Source organism: Suricata suricatta, chromosome 17, assembly GCF_006229205.1.
Source record: "Suricata suricatta isolate VVHF042 chromosome 17, meerkat_22Aug2017_6uvM2_HiC, whole genome shotgun sequence".
Lineage (NCBI taxonomy): Eukaryota > Metazoa > Chordata > Mammalia > Carnivora > Herpestidae > Suricata > Suricata suricatta.
The window spans coordinates 27,171,763-27,188,526 of record NC_043716.1 but is presented as its reverse complement, the minus strand read 5'-3'; the positions used below and the strand labels follow the sequence as shown (position 1 = coordinate 27,188,526).

At 50.8% G+C, this 16,764-nt stretch overlaps 1 long non-coding RNA gene across 1 annotated transcript in view; it reads right to left on the bottom strand.

The window, feature by feature from the left end:
• LOC115282313 overlaps positions 1 to 9,352 on the bottom strand; it is a 56,706-nt gene extending 47,354 nt beyond the window's left edge. Inside the window, exon 1 of the long non-coding RNA XR_003904593.1 lies at positions 9,024 to 9,352. This is a non-coding gene — a long non-coding RNA (uncharacterized LOC115282313). The remainder of the gene's footprint in view (positions 1 to 9,023) is intronic.
• Positions 9,353 to 16,764: the final 7,412 nt, after the last annotated feature.

The window sequence follows — 16,764 nt, the reverse complement described above, 5'->3', positions numbered from 1 at the left end:
GACGCAGCCGGTCCGGGTCAGGGCCTTGGGTCCCGGCCGGCCCTACCTCCCGCCCCCGCCCTGCTTCCCGACGCCTCCCCGGAGGGAGCGCAGCGCCTGCGCCTAACTAAGCAATTCAGCCCTCAGATCGCTCCGCGCTCAGGCTTGCTTCATTTCTCTTCGGCTCTCTGAGGTCTGCGGTTTCACAACGGGCAGCACTTGAATCCCAACCCTGGGCTCGCTTTTGCACCCCTGACTCCCCCTCCCAGGACTGAGAGGAAGGCGCCACCCCGAATTCCAACAAATTGCTATAAGTAGACGGGGCGTAGGAAGCGGTGGGCGGGTAGGCACTCGGGGGCTGTAAGCCTCACCTGGCACCCGGCAGTGCCCGCGGAACCCGCAGAACCGAATGAATAGGAGGACCTGAGCGTCAGCCTGCTAGACCCGCCTCTGTCGGCGGCGTCTCCCCACGCTCCCTCCAGCCTCCTAGCCTCTCCGCCACACCCCTACACAGCCCGCACATTCATTCAAACTTCAAGGGCCTGCGGGCACAGAATTACCGGCCATAGGTCCCTACAAGCGGCCGGCTTTGGCTTCTATTAATAATATTAGCTGATATTCTATGGAGCACTCATTTCACGGAATCCCCACCATAACCATATGAGGAAGGCACTACAAATCTCGTCATTTCACAAGTGAGGAAACCCAGATTCAAGGAGGTAAAGACATTTCCCCCAGCTCATCCGGCTTAGCAGGGTGAGCATAAGGATTCAGACCCAGCCGCCTTAATTCCAGACTCTGTGCCTTCACCCCACCTTGCATCAACACCGGCATATACTGCACTGCAGAATCTTCGGAGAACTAAGCTCAGAGAGGTGAAGTGACTTGTTCACAGTCACACAGCCGGCTGGGACAGGGTCAGACAAGGAACGAAGCGCCACAACCTGGGGTAAGTTCCTTTCCACATCCCGTTTCAACTACAGAAGCATCCATATTTAGGCAGGTGAGAGCACAGTCAAGATACTCTCTCTTTCACAATGTTATGGTCTAATGGCCTGTAAACCTAGCGTGACCGTGGGCAATGCCCCAAGCCAGTCCTGTCCATTCCCTCCCATCCAGGATCCAGGTCCGTGACCTTCCAACACACAGCTCCTCTGCCTCTAGGAAAGTTTTTTCTTTTGTGTTTGTTTTTTTTTAAGTAGGCATTACAACTCTCCCATCCCCCTTCAGGGCGGTACAGTCTCTGAGATTCCTCACCAACAGGCCAGCACACACGAATGCAGCACCTTACTGTCCTCACACTCAAAGCTCTCTCAACTCGCCAGTCCTTGAACCAGCTAAGCATAGGCCCCTTTCTGAGTCCACCTCTACCCTATTCACAGGGGATGCCCCCCAAGCCTTTGTGGTGTTATACAGACCATGGCCTCCCGGTTCCGGCTGATTAGATGAACAGGGGACAGCTGACACGAGTTTGAATCAAGGTTCTGAACTACTGTTCAGCCCGATGATTACTGGAACTAGAACCGGTCTAGTTGGAAGCTGGGGGCCTGTGACATCCGGCACGCACACGCGGAAGCCGTGGCATCCTGCAGGTGTAGGCGCCCAGGAGACCGGCGCCTAACTAAGCAATGGAGGGTCCTGCCCTCCATTCTTCCATGCCCCTGTGACTTCGAATAGCTCGAGCTGGGTTTCTGTTCCTGGCTGTCGGTAGAGTCTGAACTAAGAGATGGGCTGAGCTATTATCCTCCTTTTTATTTTTTTATATTTTTGAAGGGTTTTTTAAATTTTTTTATTTTTTAAAAAATTTTTATGTCTTTTATTTATTTTTGAGAGACAGAGAGAGACAGCGCAAGCAGGGGAGGGTCAGAGAGAGAGGGAGACACAATCTGAAGCAGGCTCCAGGCTCCGAGCTAGCTGTTAGCACAGAGCCCGACGCGGGGCTCGAACCCACGAACTGTGAGCTCATGACCTGAGCCGAAGCCGGCCGCTTAACCGACTGAGCCACCCAGGCGCCCCAGAAGGTTTTTTTTTTTTAATGTTTTTTAATTTATTTTTGATACAGAGAGAGACAGAGCATGAGAGGGGGAGGGGCAGAGAAAGAGACACAGATCCGGAAGCAGGCTCCAGGCTCTGACCTAACTGTCAGCACAGAGCCTGACGTGGGGCTCGAACCCACGAACGTGAGATCTGACCTGAGCCGAAGTCGGAAGCTTAACCGACTGAGACACCCAGGCGCCCCTATCCTCCTTTTTATAAATGAGGAAAGAGGCTCACAGAGGTGAAGTGACTCAATGAAAGTCACATGACCAACGTGTAGTAAAGGAGAGGTTAAAACCTCTCCCTCAGTGTCGTCATCTCGAACCTCCTCCCCTTAAAGGATGAAAGGAAGTGGCAGGTAAAAAACAGAACAAAACACAGTAACTGAGGATAAGCAATTAGGCCGGAGGCACTCCAATGGACTAAAGCCACAGACAAGAAATACAAAATCCTCGCCTTGGAACCCAGGAAGACAGCCTTTTGCCCCGCTATGTTTCCCAGCCTCCCTCGTGGTTAGGTTGAATCCATGTGCCTAGTTCCGGCCAATGACATGTGAACGGAAGTAAGGGGTGTTCGTCTCTGTCTCTTGCGAGGCATCTACAAGCCAGGGGCTGCCTCCATCTCTCCTCTACTCCTGCAATAACTTCAAAGGCCCCAGATTTCAGCCGGTGTGGATACGGATCGGCATCAGACTCTCCGTGAGCACAAATTAAACCTAGATGGGGTCAAGCCCCTGGCATGTCAGGGTTTGATTGTTACTACAGCACAGTCTAGCCTCTCCTGACTTAAGCTCAGAAGTTAGTCAACCCAGTGTGCCCTTCAGCACACTTGCCAGGTCTGCAGGATGCTGCATTTGTTTGTTTAATATTCATTTGCTTAACAAATACGTCTACAGCACCAGTGCCAAATGCTCTAATGGGGAGAGCCAAAAGCACAGGAAAGAGGAAAAAAAAGACCCAGTCCCTCCTCTCTAGAAGCTCCTTATCTGGTGAAAGACACGTCAACTATGGGACTTAAAAAAAAAAAAATAGTTCCACAGGTGTGAAAACAGCCCCCCTCCCCCTCCTAAGCCAGTGCCTGGCTACACCAAGTGCTGGGAAAAGGTAAGTTGCCAGGAGGGAAAGACAGCTGGTCCCAGCAACTCCAGGACCTGGGGCAGCCAAGAGCAAGTTCACAGCGGGTTTTCACACCCTACTCGCTCCCAGCTCCCCTCCTGCCAGCCTCGTGGCCACACACAAGTGCTTGCCCTGCCCTGGGCACAACACAAGAGAGATGGCTTGAGGGAGGAGTCACCAAGAGAGCAGGTGGCTGGGAAAAAGCAGGAGCAGCAGAAGATGCAACTCATCTGCCTGCACCCTCCTCTGCAGCAGAAGGACCTGCTCTGGGAATCAGCCATCTGCTTCATTTCTTTTAGCTCCCAAAGTCTCCAATGACTAAGCTTTTCTCCTCGGACCCCACATAGCTGAGGACCCACCAGAGAAGTCATCACTGTCCAGAACTGGTATCTGAAAAGTCCCCTTTCTTTATGCCAAAAGTTAGACGAGAAGTTAGCTGGCAGGGTCGCCATATACAGTTGTGTGAGCTGTTCACTTCACAAAGTGCCCATCCAAGGGGGCAAATGGGACTGGAATCTAACCTACACTCTGCTTACCAAACTCTGTCCCCTGGAGAAAGGATCCCTTCTTCTAATTCACACAAAGATACCTGCTGTATGCAGAAGCCACAGCACGGGGGCCAGGGTTTCTCCAGATAGCCTGAAGGAGTCTGATGATGACATGGGACTGTACTCTACTGGGCTCTCTCCTGTGTACATCTGAAAATGCTCACAATAAGGGGCGCCTGGGTGGCTCAGTGGGTTGAGCGTCCAACTTTTGAGTTCAGCTCAGGCCATGATCTCATGGTTCATGAGATCAAGCCCCGAGTCGGGGTCAACACTGACAGAGCTGAGCCTGCTTGGGATTGTCTCTCTCCCTCTATCTCTGCCCCTCCCCTGCCTCTCTCTCAAAATAACTCAACATTAAAAAAGAAAGAAGAAAAATTTCACAGTCCAAGTTTAAAACCAAAAACCATCCCACCCAGTAAATGGTGGGGTTACTTGGATGAGCTACTTTACCCCATAGCCCTCAGCCTCGGCTCCTGCTTCTAAAGAGACAATCCCTGGCTCATAGGGCTGATATAGGACTAAATTGAATTACTTAAGTGAAATGCTTGACACAGAATAAGTCCTCTTACAAATGGGAGCCATTAACAGTGGCGGCTGTTGATGGCTCGGGCAGGAAGGAAAACGAGGCAAAATGGGAACAGAGGGACATTGTTGAGAAAAGCTACCGCTCTGGGAAATGTGTGCCATGAAGCCAGAGACAGTCTGAAAACAGGACCACCCTTTTAACATTGCAGGGGCTGGTGTGAGGAGCTTCCTTGCAACCCCTCCCTCCCGGGCAGATGTTCACATCCCCCTGGTGACCCAGCCTCAGCTCAGAATCCAAATTCAGGTCCACGGAAGGGTCACAAAGAGTGGCTCAGAAAAGCATGTGTTCCCCAGCCTCTCCGACAACAGGGCGATTTGTGGGTGGGGCTGGGCGGGCAGGGGGTGCTCACACCTGGAAGATTCCCAGCTGGTGTCCCAGGAGAGAACAAGAGATGCCCAAAGACAGCCCAAGGCATCAGGCATTAGCACAGGGAGGGCCTCTGCCACCCTCCCCGGGATGGGGGTAGAAGTAGCCATTCACACCCCCTGAAGGTCAAAGGCTATTTTTGAATTGTCTAGTTTTATGTAATGAATTTGTATGTTAATGTCTTCAAAAATATCACCGCTGTGTGCGAATTTCACCAGTGGTTTGTCATTTAAAAATGACACTTACACTCCCTGTTCATTTCCCCTTAGGGCCTGTTCCTTCCCCAGATCCTCACAGGGATGGCGGATGGTGAGGGCTGAGGGTGGCAGTGACAGGAAGCTGGGAGCCCTTCCCAGAGCCCCTGGAGGGACCTCAGCCTTGGCTTGAACCTCAGGGCCCCATGTGTCTGCTTGGCTTCTGCCCTGGAAGAGTGCTATGGAAGGCTTCTGGTTTTGGTCAAATGCCATCCCACTCACTTGCTCTCTCCTTTCTTTTCTCTTTTCCAGGATGATAGCTGATAGGATGATTCATTCTCTTATTAAGTCGATTTATGAGAAAAAAGGAAGTCACCCAAGTTTCCAATCCTCTTGTCAGTGAACACAAGCCACTCTGTGGCTCGTCCCCATAAGCACTTCATACAAATCCAGTAACAAGGGAGAAATTTGCTAAAAAGCCCTTCCTTCACCTTTCCTCTCGTGTCCCGAGAATTCACTATCCTTGGCAGTTTCCCAAGTTTCTATAGCTGTCACAGCTGAGGGCTGAGTTGGGATTTAAAGACAGGCTTCCAGATAAAATGTGATAGGAGAAGAAAGAGGCACGTGGGTTTTAAAGCCACAGACGGTGCATTCCCTCCTGGCAGATAGTACAAATCCACCCAGAAAATGTCCTTCTCCGTCCCTGCGGCTCTCCTCAACTCGGTCCCAAACTTAGAAACAGCTGTGTCCCTGTAACTCCAAAACCAGTTCTCATGTGCTCCATCTCCTCATTCTTTCCAGCACTGTGATCTGTACACTTAATCTGCCTCCAGCCTCAGCTTGTCCCTCCCTCAGCTCCTCAAATAAAAGAAGAGGAGCAAAGACTAAAACGTCCAACGCTACCACAGAACACAGCCCTCTTGTAAACACCACCTACAGACGCCGGGATTCTGGGTTGGGACCCCAGCTCCTCAGCTAACTGGCCGAGTGATCTTGGGCGAGTTGACCCAAACCTCTGTGCCTCAGGAAGGTGGTGATAAAACTATACTCATATAGGGCTGAGGAAATAAACTCATGTCCTTAAGAAGGTGACTGCCAGGGGATAGGCATGTAATTAACTGTTATTACTGGACCATCACAGCGATCCTGCGTGATAGGGATTATTATTGCCAGCTCTGTTGAACAGATGTGTTCAATAGCCATTTGTTGCTGCAGGTTTAATAACAGCTTAACCTCAAGAAAAGTACAAACTAAGAAGTTAGGTGATCTGCTCAGAATGACACGGTCCATTCGTGGCAGGAGTGAGACCGGACTTCTGGTCTTGGGACTCCAAATCCCACCTGCGGAGCTTCACACTTCCGCAGGCTCCCTCCCTCAGGCACCGAAATTTGAGAAGAGCCGTGGATTCGCGTCAAAAACAGGTTTCAGTTCCGTCAGCCCCCCCCCCCCCGCCGAGTGGCAGTATCTCACGGGAATGCTGCAGGATTTGCCAAACAAAATTAATTTCCGTTTGTTTTCATATTCCAAGAAAACGAACCATAGTGGCCTTACAGGAGAAGGTGCTATCCCATCAGGGGTGTGGAAAGACCACTCATGGTGGAGTGTTGTTCCGGCCTCAATAACGGTTCAGGCTAAAAGGGCTCCCTTGGGAGGCTCCTAGGCTGTCAGCGATTTGCAAAAAAGGTCAGTGCAAATCATTTGGGAGCACATTTATGCAGGCCTGGCCTAAGCCATGTGGACCTCTGCCAAGCCCATAGTTTTTTAAAACACGCACTGTCTTCACCCTTGATAAATAGCAGCCAGGCTGCAGAAATATTTCCATTACGCCCGAAGGCTTGCTTGCCACCGCAACTCATCGAAATGGAGGTTTCCAGTTTGAGAAGAACTCTTCCATAAAAATGTCAAAAAACACACCAGGCTTTCCAGCAAAGGTAACCAAGCTGGCATTCAGGGAACCTCTAAACACGAGTCAATGATATTTCTGGAAACAAATTATTTGGTAAGCATACGCTCACGCCCAAGGTCTAATTATATCTGATAAACGGATTAAGCCCATCTCTTCTAGCTCCATTATGAACACTCATTACGAGATTTCTACACATGCGCTTCCCTAAATGCTCTTCACGTCGTACATCAAGACTGATGAGGTCACCTTCCGGCCATGCTGGAGAGCTAGGAACAACCAGCGTTTCACATTGCAGCCCTGGCCCTAACACCAACCACCATGTCATGTGATGATAATAAAAACAACAACAAATGGCAGCAGCTAACGCATATGAAGAACTTACAAGTGTGCTAAGCACTGCATGCTCTCAGGACTTAGTAGTATTTGATTCTTGGGGAACCTGGTGGCTCAGTCCGTTAAGTGTCTGACTTCGGCTCAGGTCACAATCTCATAGGTTATGGGTTTGAGCCCTGCACTGGACTCTCTGCTGTTAGTACAGAGCCTGCTTTAGATCCTCTGTCCCCCTCTCTCTGCCACTCCCTGACTCATTCTCTCTCTCTCTCAAAAATTAAAAAAAACAGGGGCACCTGGGTGGCTCAGTCGGTTAAGCATCCGACTTCAGCTCAGGTCATGATCTCACGGTTCGTGGGTTTGAGCCCCGCGTCAAGCTCTGTGCTGACCACTAGCTCAGAGCCTGAAGCCTGCTTCGAATTCTGTGTCTCCCTCTCCTCTGTGGCTCCCCTGTTCACGCTCTGTCTCTCAAAAGTAAATAAATGCAAAAAAATTTTAAAAAAACATAAAAATAAAAATAAACAGTAAAAAAAAGTAAAGAAAAAGTATTTGATTCTTATTAGCATTATTAGGGACTCTCAGCATATGGTTCAGGAAATCAAGATTCTGAGAGACTGAGTAACTTGCCCCTCAAAACACAACAGCTAATCCAGAGGCTGCGTTCAAACTCCATGTTCTTAGCCATATACTGTAGGTCTTTTTGAGCTGCCTTAAAGACCCAGCATCATAAGTTCTTCTAGGAACAGCCTGGGTGAGCTTCGAAATCCTTTCTGGCTTTAAAATTCAGTGATTTCTTAAGGGCCAGCTGGGTGTCTCAGTCAGTTAGTTTCAGCCTCTTGGTTTCAGGTCATGATCTTGTTATTTACAGGTTCGAACCCCATGTGGGGCTCCATGCTGACAGTGCATAACCTGCTTGGAATACTCTCTCCCTCTCTCTGCCCCTCCTTGACTTGCTTCCTCTCTCTAAAATAAACTTTATAAATAAATGAAATCTGTAATTCTCCCTTTTATTTATTTATTTTTAAAGATTTTTATTTTGAGGGGGGTGCCTGGGTAGCTGAGTCAGTTAAGCATCCAACTCTTGATCTTGGCTTACGTCACGATCTCACGATTCAGGAGTTTGAGCCTTGCTTCTGCCTCTGTGCTGACAGCTTGAAGCCTGCTTGGGATTCTCCCTCTATACCCCTCTCTCTCTGTCCCTCCCCCACTCACACTCTGTCTCTCTCAAAATAAATAAACTTAAAAAAAAAGATTTGGGGGCACCTGGGTGGGTCAGTCGGTTAGGCGTCTGACCTTGGCTCAGGTCATGATCATGTGGTCTGTCAGTTCCAGCCCCACGTCGGGCTCTGTGCAGACAGTTCAGAGCCTGGAGCCTGCTTCAGATTCTGTGTCTCCTTCTCTCTCTCTGTACCTCCCCCGCTTCTGCTCTGTGTCTCTCAAAAATAAAGAGAACATTTAAAAATTAAAACACAAAGGATTTTATTTTTTAAGTAATCGTAACACCCAACTTGGGGCTCAAACCTACATCCCCGAGACCAAGAGTCACATGCTCTACCTGAGCTGGCCAGGCGCCCCAGTGATTCTCTCTTTGAGAGAGAAAATGAATTTATGACTTGGAGAAGTAAAATGCAGTGATGAGGTGGGGCTGCGAAGATGGGCTGAAATACCTCTGTGTGTCTCCCCCAGATCCCGTCAGTGGAGGAGAATTCCCAGTTTTCCAGGATAACGATGCCCCGTAAAACAACCAGACGGGCCCCAAATCGTCTCTGGGAAAAGGACAGCTTGAAGTTCTTATAGGATACCCCGACTTGCAAGGGTCTGCAAGTTCTCAACTGTCAGCTCACAAACTTTAATTTGATTTTTTCTTTTTTCTTTTTTTAAGGAAAGTCAAGCACAAGAAAATACCCACAGTGGGGACTCGTTTTAAGGATGCCAGTCCAAGGAGTGTGTGGGCATACTTACACCTGCTCTCCTCTGAGGTCCACACCTGCTTCATGGAAAATCCAGCTGACACAGGTGCTTCCCCGTGAGCACCCAGCCCGGTGGCCCAGCTGTCAGGTACCTGTGCAACCTTGTGTCCTACGTGCACTCCCTCCCTCGTCATGCAGCCCAGTCCCCAGACACACAGACCCTCCATGGCTTCCGAGCCCAGCTCCATCTCGGAGTCATCCTCTTCCTCTCCCTGCTCAGCCCAGGAGCTCCCTGTCCGGCCACCTTCCCCCTTGCCCACACACGGCCAGCGGCCAGCAGGGAGGCTCTCTCCCAGCTCACCCCTCCCGCGCTCGCCCTAGCTCGCTGGCTCTCTCAGCTCCTGGCACAGCCTGAAACCGAAACTAATCTCAGACCTGAACAAAATGAAATCATTTCCTATGCCTGATCACCCTACATGACCACAGAAAATCTTCTCGCCAGAGCTCCAAACCAGAGCTCTGGAGAGGCACCCTCTAGAACCTACTGCTTCCTTAACAAACAAGGGAAAACAGGGCTAGAGGAGGAAGCAGAGTGGTTTCTGCCGCTGCTTTGTTTTAATTTGCGAGTCCATTTAAACCGACCCCAGCAAGTGAAGCCCACTGCCCAGTGTTTCAGAGCCACCGTTCTGCATCTGTTCATATATGGCTCGTTCTTTTTTTTTTTTTTTTGACAGAGAAAGAGAGAGGGAGGGAGAGAATCCCAAGCAGGCAGAGCTCACTGCGGGGTTTGAACTCACAAACCATGAGATCATGACCTGAGCCGAAGTCAGATGCTTAATGGACTGAGCCACCCTTGGCTCATTCTTAATCAGATTCTCTGAGAGCATGCCTTGTTTCTCTTCAGAGATCTCTGCGGCCCTCTTGCTGAATGAAGTTTAGATCACTATGTCATATGCTCTTCCTCGATTTGAAAAATTCAGCCCTTAATTTGTGCTAGGAACAATAACAAACCCAAAACAAAGGAAAACAAGCGGGTCATTGTGAATGAATATAACGTCAGCCTGTGATGTTCTTTTGAACATCACATACGAATTTAGGAAAATCCTAAAGTGTGTTTTGTTAATTCCCCTCGCCCCAGCACGCTTTGGGACGCCTTCCTCTGTGGTTGGGGGGGTTAGATAACGATTCTACTGTTGGCCTACACCACCCAGAAGTGCAAGGACAGGGGCGCTGGCCCAACAAGTGTATGGTAGAAGAGTAATACCTCCTGAAGTATCTGCTATTTGCTTTTCATTCAGCAATGTTCACCGAAGGCCCCGAATGTGCACCCAAAGGTCTTCTAGGTGTCAGGCCAGCAGGGTGACTCAGATGACCCATTAGCTGGTCATTCTCAGAAACACATTCTGAGCAGAGCGGATGCTTTCTCTAGGGCCAACAGCCCAAAGGTCGACTCCTCTCGGGTTTCCTGCAGTCCTCTTCACAAGGCCTGGAGCCCGCCCTCTGGGCATTCCCAGGAAGCCTCCCCTCTGACTGGGATGAGCGTGGGGCAAGACCCCAGCTGTTGGGCAGATGTGCTTCCCGCCTTGGCTCACGACCTAACGGATGAGCCGCTCCGTGTGACGGTAAAATAAGGACTTAGGCCAGCTTTGAGCAATCGTCTAGCTCACAAATTCCAGCTCGTTTTACCCTCCTGTCGCTGAGCTGACACAGACCTCGAGGGGCCTCTATCTCATCTTCCTTTCTCCAGATGAAACCTCTGAAACCTCCAAGACAAATGAAACTTGTTCCCATTTCTAAAGACCTTCGGGGGAGGCCATTCCCCTCCGCTCCTATGAGTCACTTGTTCTCACATCTCACATTCTATCTGCAAGGAACGTTTTCCTCATACCTTACTGGAGTCCTTCCTCCGCAGCTTACATTCATTTGCCTCTAGTTCTGCTTCCAAGTTCGGAGAGACATGAGTGAATCACTGTGCTCTGAGCAGTAACTTTTTTTTTTTAAAGTAATCTCTACACCCAACATGGGGCTCAAACTTACAACCTAGCAGCATCTGGATGGCTCCGTGGGCTAAGCATCCAACTCTTGATTTCCGCTCAGCTCATGATCTCACAGTTCACAAGTTCGAGCCCCACATCCGGCTTTGCATTACGCTGACAAAGCAGAGCCTGTTTGGGACTGTCTCTCTCTCTCTCACCTTTCTCTCTCTGCCCTTCCCCTGCTCTCTCTCTCTCTCTCTCAATAAGTAAACTTAAGAAAAAAGAGTTGCATGCTCCACTGACTGAGCCAGCCAGGTGCCCCTCTGAGCAGTAACTCTTAGGAGATTTTTATTTCTTCTTCAGCAAGTTCACTGCAAGCAATACAGGAGGTGACTGTCAAAAACCACAAAGACATCAAGGAAGCCAACTGCACTTCCCAGTTCCTGCCTCACCCTGGCCAGGGTGCTGCAGGATCCAGAAAATTTGGCCCTCGGGTCTAATCAAAGTTCACAGAGTGGGAGAGCGATGTCCCGGAGACAGCGGTCACCTGGGCTCTCACTCAGCTCAAGTGCCCTCTCCTGCAGGCAGCCTCCCTGCCCCAGCTCTTCCGGATGGCAGAGCGGCCCCTCGGCGGCGTTTCATCTCACTGCAGTACTTGCCGTGGAGTTCTGGGCTAACCTACCTGTCTCCCCTACAAGACCACGTGCATCTTGCAGGCAGGGGCCCCAACGACCTTTCCTGGGGCGGGGGTGGGGGGTCAGCCCCAGCAGAGTGCCTGGCACTTGGCCAGTGGTTCTCAGCGGACTGAGCACTCCAGGCACCTTCCAGTGAGGTCTGAATGTGGCCCGGGGTGCCCTTCTCAAGCAGAGCACGAAGCCCTTTAACCCCGTCCCCACTATCTTCACCTCACTCCACCCCTAGCCCCGAATTTCTCTGAGGACATAAGCTCTACCGAGCTAGGCCTTTTGGATTCAGATCCTGGCTCTACCACCTTCCAGCCATGTGATCTTGGACAAGTTATTTAACCTCTTGACACCTCTGTTTCTTTCTTTTTAATTTTTTTAACATTTATTTATTTTTGAGAGACAGAGAGAGACCGATCATCAGGCGGGGTGGGGCAGAGAGAGAGAGGGACACACAGAATTGGAAGCAGGCTCCAGGCTCTGAGCTGCCAGCACAGAGCCCGACTTGGGGCTTGAACCCCCAAACTGTGAGATCATGATCTTTTAAAAAAATTTTTTTTATGTTCTTTATTTATTTTTGAGAGACAGAGAGAGACAGTGCGAGCAGAGGAGAGCAAGAGAGGATCAGAGAGAGAGAGGGAGATACAGAATCTGAAGACAGGCTCCAGGCTCTGAGCTAGCTGTCAACACAGAGCCTGACTCGGGGCTTGAACCCACGAACCGCGAGATCATGACCTGAGCTGAAGTCAGATGCTTAACTGACTGAGTCACCCACACGCCCCTGGGAGATCATGATCTGAACCGAAGTCTGACGCTCAACCGACTGCACCACACAGGCACCCCAACGCCTCTGTTTCTTAACTGAAAAACAGACTGGACATCTCATAGAGTCTTGTGGGAATTAAATGAGCTGATCTGTGAGAAGCAGGTGGAACAGGCTCTGAGCTGCAACAAGTGCTCAGGGAGTGCTGGAATGACTGTTCGGCAGATCGGCTCCTTCCCGGAACCCCTTCCACCTCGCAGCTTCCACTCTTGTCTGCATATTGGGGCTGCCCCCCACCCCCGCTAGACTCCCTTCCCCCAGGACCAATGTTAGCATCAACGTAAAAGTCATGCCACTCTCCCTACCTTATCATGACCCTCTCCCATCTCCCCGACTCTCATCAGCCTATTCTTTTACCCAAAGAGAAGAGAGAAGAGTTGGTTCACAGCAGGGCCACAGATGCTGAGTCATTCTGTACCCAACTAGGCGCTCTGTCATCACCCTTGACGTTTCAGGCCCCCCACCTCCCCACTGTGCAGGCCCCTTTGCTCATAATTTAAAAGTCTGAGCCCACTTCATCCTACCCCTCCTCAAGCTGGTTTCTACCTCTACAGTCTGAAGACTGTAAAATCTTTACCAAAGATTTTCCTTAATAATAAGGAGCCTCAGAACATTAGCACCCATTCGCAGAAATAATAATAGTAATAATAGGGGCCCCTGGGTGGCTCAGTCCATTGAGCGTTGGCCTTTGGCTCAGGTCATGATCTTGTGGTTTGTGAGCTCGAGCCCCACACGGGGCTAGCTGCTGTTAGTGTGGAGCTTACTTCGATTCTCTCCCTCTCCCCCTCCCCTACTGGCGCAGGCTCTCTCTCAAATATAAACATTTTTAAAAAGTTAAAAAATAATAATAATAATAATAGCTTCTACACTAAAGAACATGTTCTTTGGCATACCCGTTAGATCTCCTTCCACGCTTTCTAAAGCTGAGAGGCTGGGGTGCCTGGGTGGCTCAGTCGGTTAAGCCTCCGACTTTGGCTCAGGTCAGATCTCATGTTCGTGGGTTCAAGCCCCGCGCCAGGCTCTGTGCTGACAGCTAGCTCAGAACCTGGAGCCTGCTTCCAGTTCTGTGTCTCCTTCTCTCCCTGACCCTCCCCCTCTCATGCTCTGTCTCTCCTGTATCAAAAATTAATAAAAAACATTAAAAAAATTTTTAATAAAAAAAAAATAAAGCTGATAGGCTGAGGTCCTTCTAAAACCAGAGAGGAAGACAGAAGGAGGGCCGGGACTCTCCCTTCAGATCCTATGCTCTAACCACTGAGCCACGACAGGGAAGGGCACAAAAGGGCCTCAGCTGCGTCAGGGGGGAGGAGGTTAGAGGCAGCTGGAACTGTTTTATCCCACCATTCATTCCTCAAAGACACCTGGTGCCACCATAACTGAAATGAAAAGGCCACATTTTACAAGGCAGTTTATGTTTACAGGCATTGTTCTAGCATGTGTCATTTATGACCTGTTATAAAAATAACACAAGAGGCCTCTGGGTGGCTGAGTCAGTTGAACGTCCGACTCTTGATTTCTGCTCAGGTCACGATCGTGGGATCACGCCCTGTGTCCAGCTCCGCACTCAGCGTGATCAGCCTGCTTGAGAGTCTCCCCTACCTCAGTCCCTCCCACACTCACGTGCACTCTCTAAAAAAAAATAATAATAATTAAAAATAAGAGTAACAGCCGCACGATTAGGAGTCTGTTATATCTGCTGTGACATGGCAGATGTGCTCACTGGGAGGGCAGAGAGATCAGAGAGGCACTGAGTGAGTTGCCACAACCAGCATCCTCAACTCACCAGTGCTGTCCAGAGCAGCAGCAGACCCACAAGCCCTGGCCTCTGAGGAATGTGACTTTTTAGTAACTGCCACAGGACCCTTACATCTCACCAAGACAACTTCCAAGTCCCAAATTCGGGGACTTGGATTCCTGCATCTCCAAGGCCTTCTGTGGCTCTTCCTGTGAGCCGAGGAGAACGTAGGAGCCAATGAAAGGGACGCATCTCCTCCAGGCCATTTTATAGTTAGAGATGACTCCTGTCTGACTGTGGCTTCCTGCCCCCAAGGCTTTAGGATACTCTTGAGGAAATGCAGGAAGCTCTGAAGGAGGGAACAAGTGTGGGTGCTGCCGAACCCCAAACACTGTGCTGGCTAGTCCCCTGTGAGCTACCACGGTCGGGGGCCCAGGAGCCTCAGCAGGGCTTCTCAACACCAAAGCAGAGACGTGGGAGATGGCAGCCCTACTCATGGCCCTTCCAGATCCCCAGGAAGCATAGAGGCCACCTGAGCAGTCACACTAGGGAGTCTTGGCTAAGAAAGAAAAGGCAGGCCACGCTTCCTGGGGTGCACTGGGGTCAGGGACAACTGTCTCTTCTGCCCCCCACTCGCCTTTTTAAGTCCAAAGGGATCTAAGGAACCTACAGTACCCAGATCCTGGCCTTGGACAACTGTGTCCAAAGCTCCTCAAGAGGGGGAGTGTCTTCACATACTCTCCAAGGAAGCGCCTTCCTCCACCTCAGGCCCACCTCTCCAAGAATAAGCTGGGGCTCCCAAAGCGCCTGGCTCCATACCCAGTGAAATTACATTTGCCCCCGCCCAGTGCCCAGAGCCCTCTCACCACACAGACAGCCCCTGGAGAAGCCCCCGCCCCAGGCATCTGCCCCTATCCTCTGGCTAACTGTAGGGAGCTGGGCTCTGGTCCAGAGTTTCCAAGTCACCATGGCCACCAGCCCAACGCTGCATGAGCAGGTCATGAGAAAAGACCTCCTGAGAAGTCTGCTCTTCGCACCCTGGGATTATTCACTGGACACAAAGGAGGGAACCATTCTGAATGACCATAGATCAGGGGTCTTCCAAGGGGTTCCAGTTCCAAAGCATATGGTAACATTGTGACAGCGCATACAAAATGTGTCCCTGCACATGTGTACTTTTAAGACAGGATGAGCTGGAGCTTTCATCAGATTCTCAAAGGGCCCATGACCCAAGTTCCCCCCTAGTCATATGACCACTGTTGGGCCATCCTAGTTGTCCAAGGTCTCTCTCCTGTTCAAGGACGTGCCCAGTCCTGATGCACCAGTCCTGTTCCCTTGTCTCCTGCTCCTTCCAGCAGCAGAAAGAGGGCAGGCGGATTTCAAACCCAACTCTCCTGCACACACCCTTCAGCCTCCTGGTGACCTGAGCTAGGTTCTCTCTCCATCCAGAGATGCCACCCTCCATCCAAAATAGAGGTCCCAATGGCATCATCGATCCCTGGCAAGTGAGAGTGCCCAGTTTCACCCTTGAGCCCACAAAGGGGCCAAGTCTTATGGTAAGATGACCTCCTCCATGAGAATTCCTGGTGTCCCTCAGCTCCTTCAGGCATACATGGCTGACTCTACCCAGGGGGTAAAGATGAGCATGCCTGCCAGAGACAAGGGGGGAGAGGTCCAGAATATCTCCCCGAGTCCTTTCTGCGGGACCAGGTGGTTCAGGATGGTGCAGGGTAACCAACAGGTAGGGTTATTCCCGGGCAGGGTGATGCTCCTGCCTCAGGCCAGTGGGGAAGATATGGTCCCCTAGTGGCCTGTACCACCTCTAGGACATCTCATCTCTAAACTGGCAGTTGTGCTCCTCACTCTCACCAAAATGCATGTACATAGAGGTGTATACATATATATTATATTAATAAAACACACACATATATGTATATGTGTATATGTGTGTGTGTGTGTATATATATATGTATGTGTGTATATATATATATATATATATATATATATATATATACCCTAAAATGAATAAAATAAAGGAAAATCTAAAACATCCTATCCCCTAAAACAAGTCCCTCTCTGGGAATTTAATTTCGGTATAAACTTCCTGCAACCAAAACTTCTTTTAAGGAGAAAAGAAACGGGCTGCCCGTGCTGGGTGTAAGGCAACAATGCCACGAGGAACTGAAGAGGAGAGAATGAATAAACGCCAACCCCAACCCCCTGGAGCTCAGAGCCCGGGGCACACCGAGCCGGAGGGGCGGGGGAGCAGGGGCGGGGACAGTGCGTTCTGAACTTTCCCTAGCGAGCCACCGGGAGATGCAGCTCCCAGGGGACCGGGTGGGACCAGAAAAGGCTGAGCCAACCTGTGACATCGGCGGGGACGGGAAGCCAGCCTCTCCTCCTCATAGAAGGAGCTCTGCCCCCAGCAGGCGCCTCCCCACCCCCACCAGCCAGCGCCCCCAGGCCGGGGCGGCGCGGCGAGGGGCGCCCACACAAAAGGGGGAGCGGCCGGGGCAGGGGCTCAGGGCGGCGCCGGCTCGGGGAGGCCTCGTAGCCCATCCCGGCGCCGCCCGCCC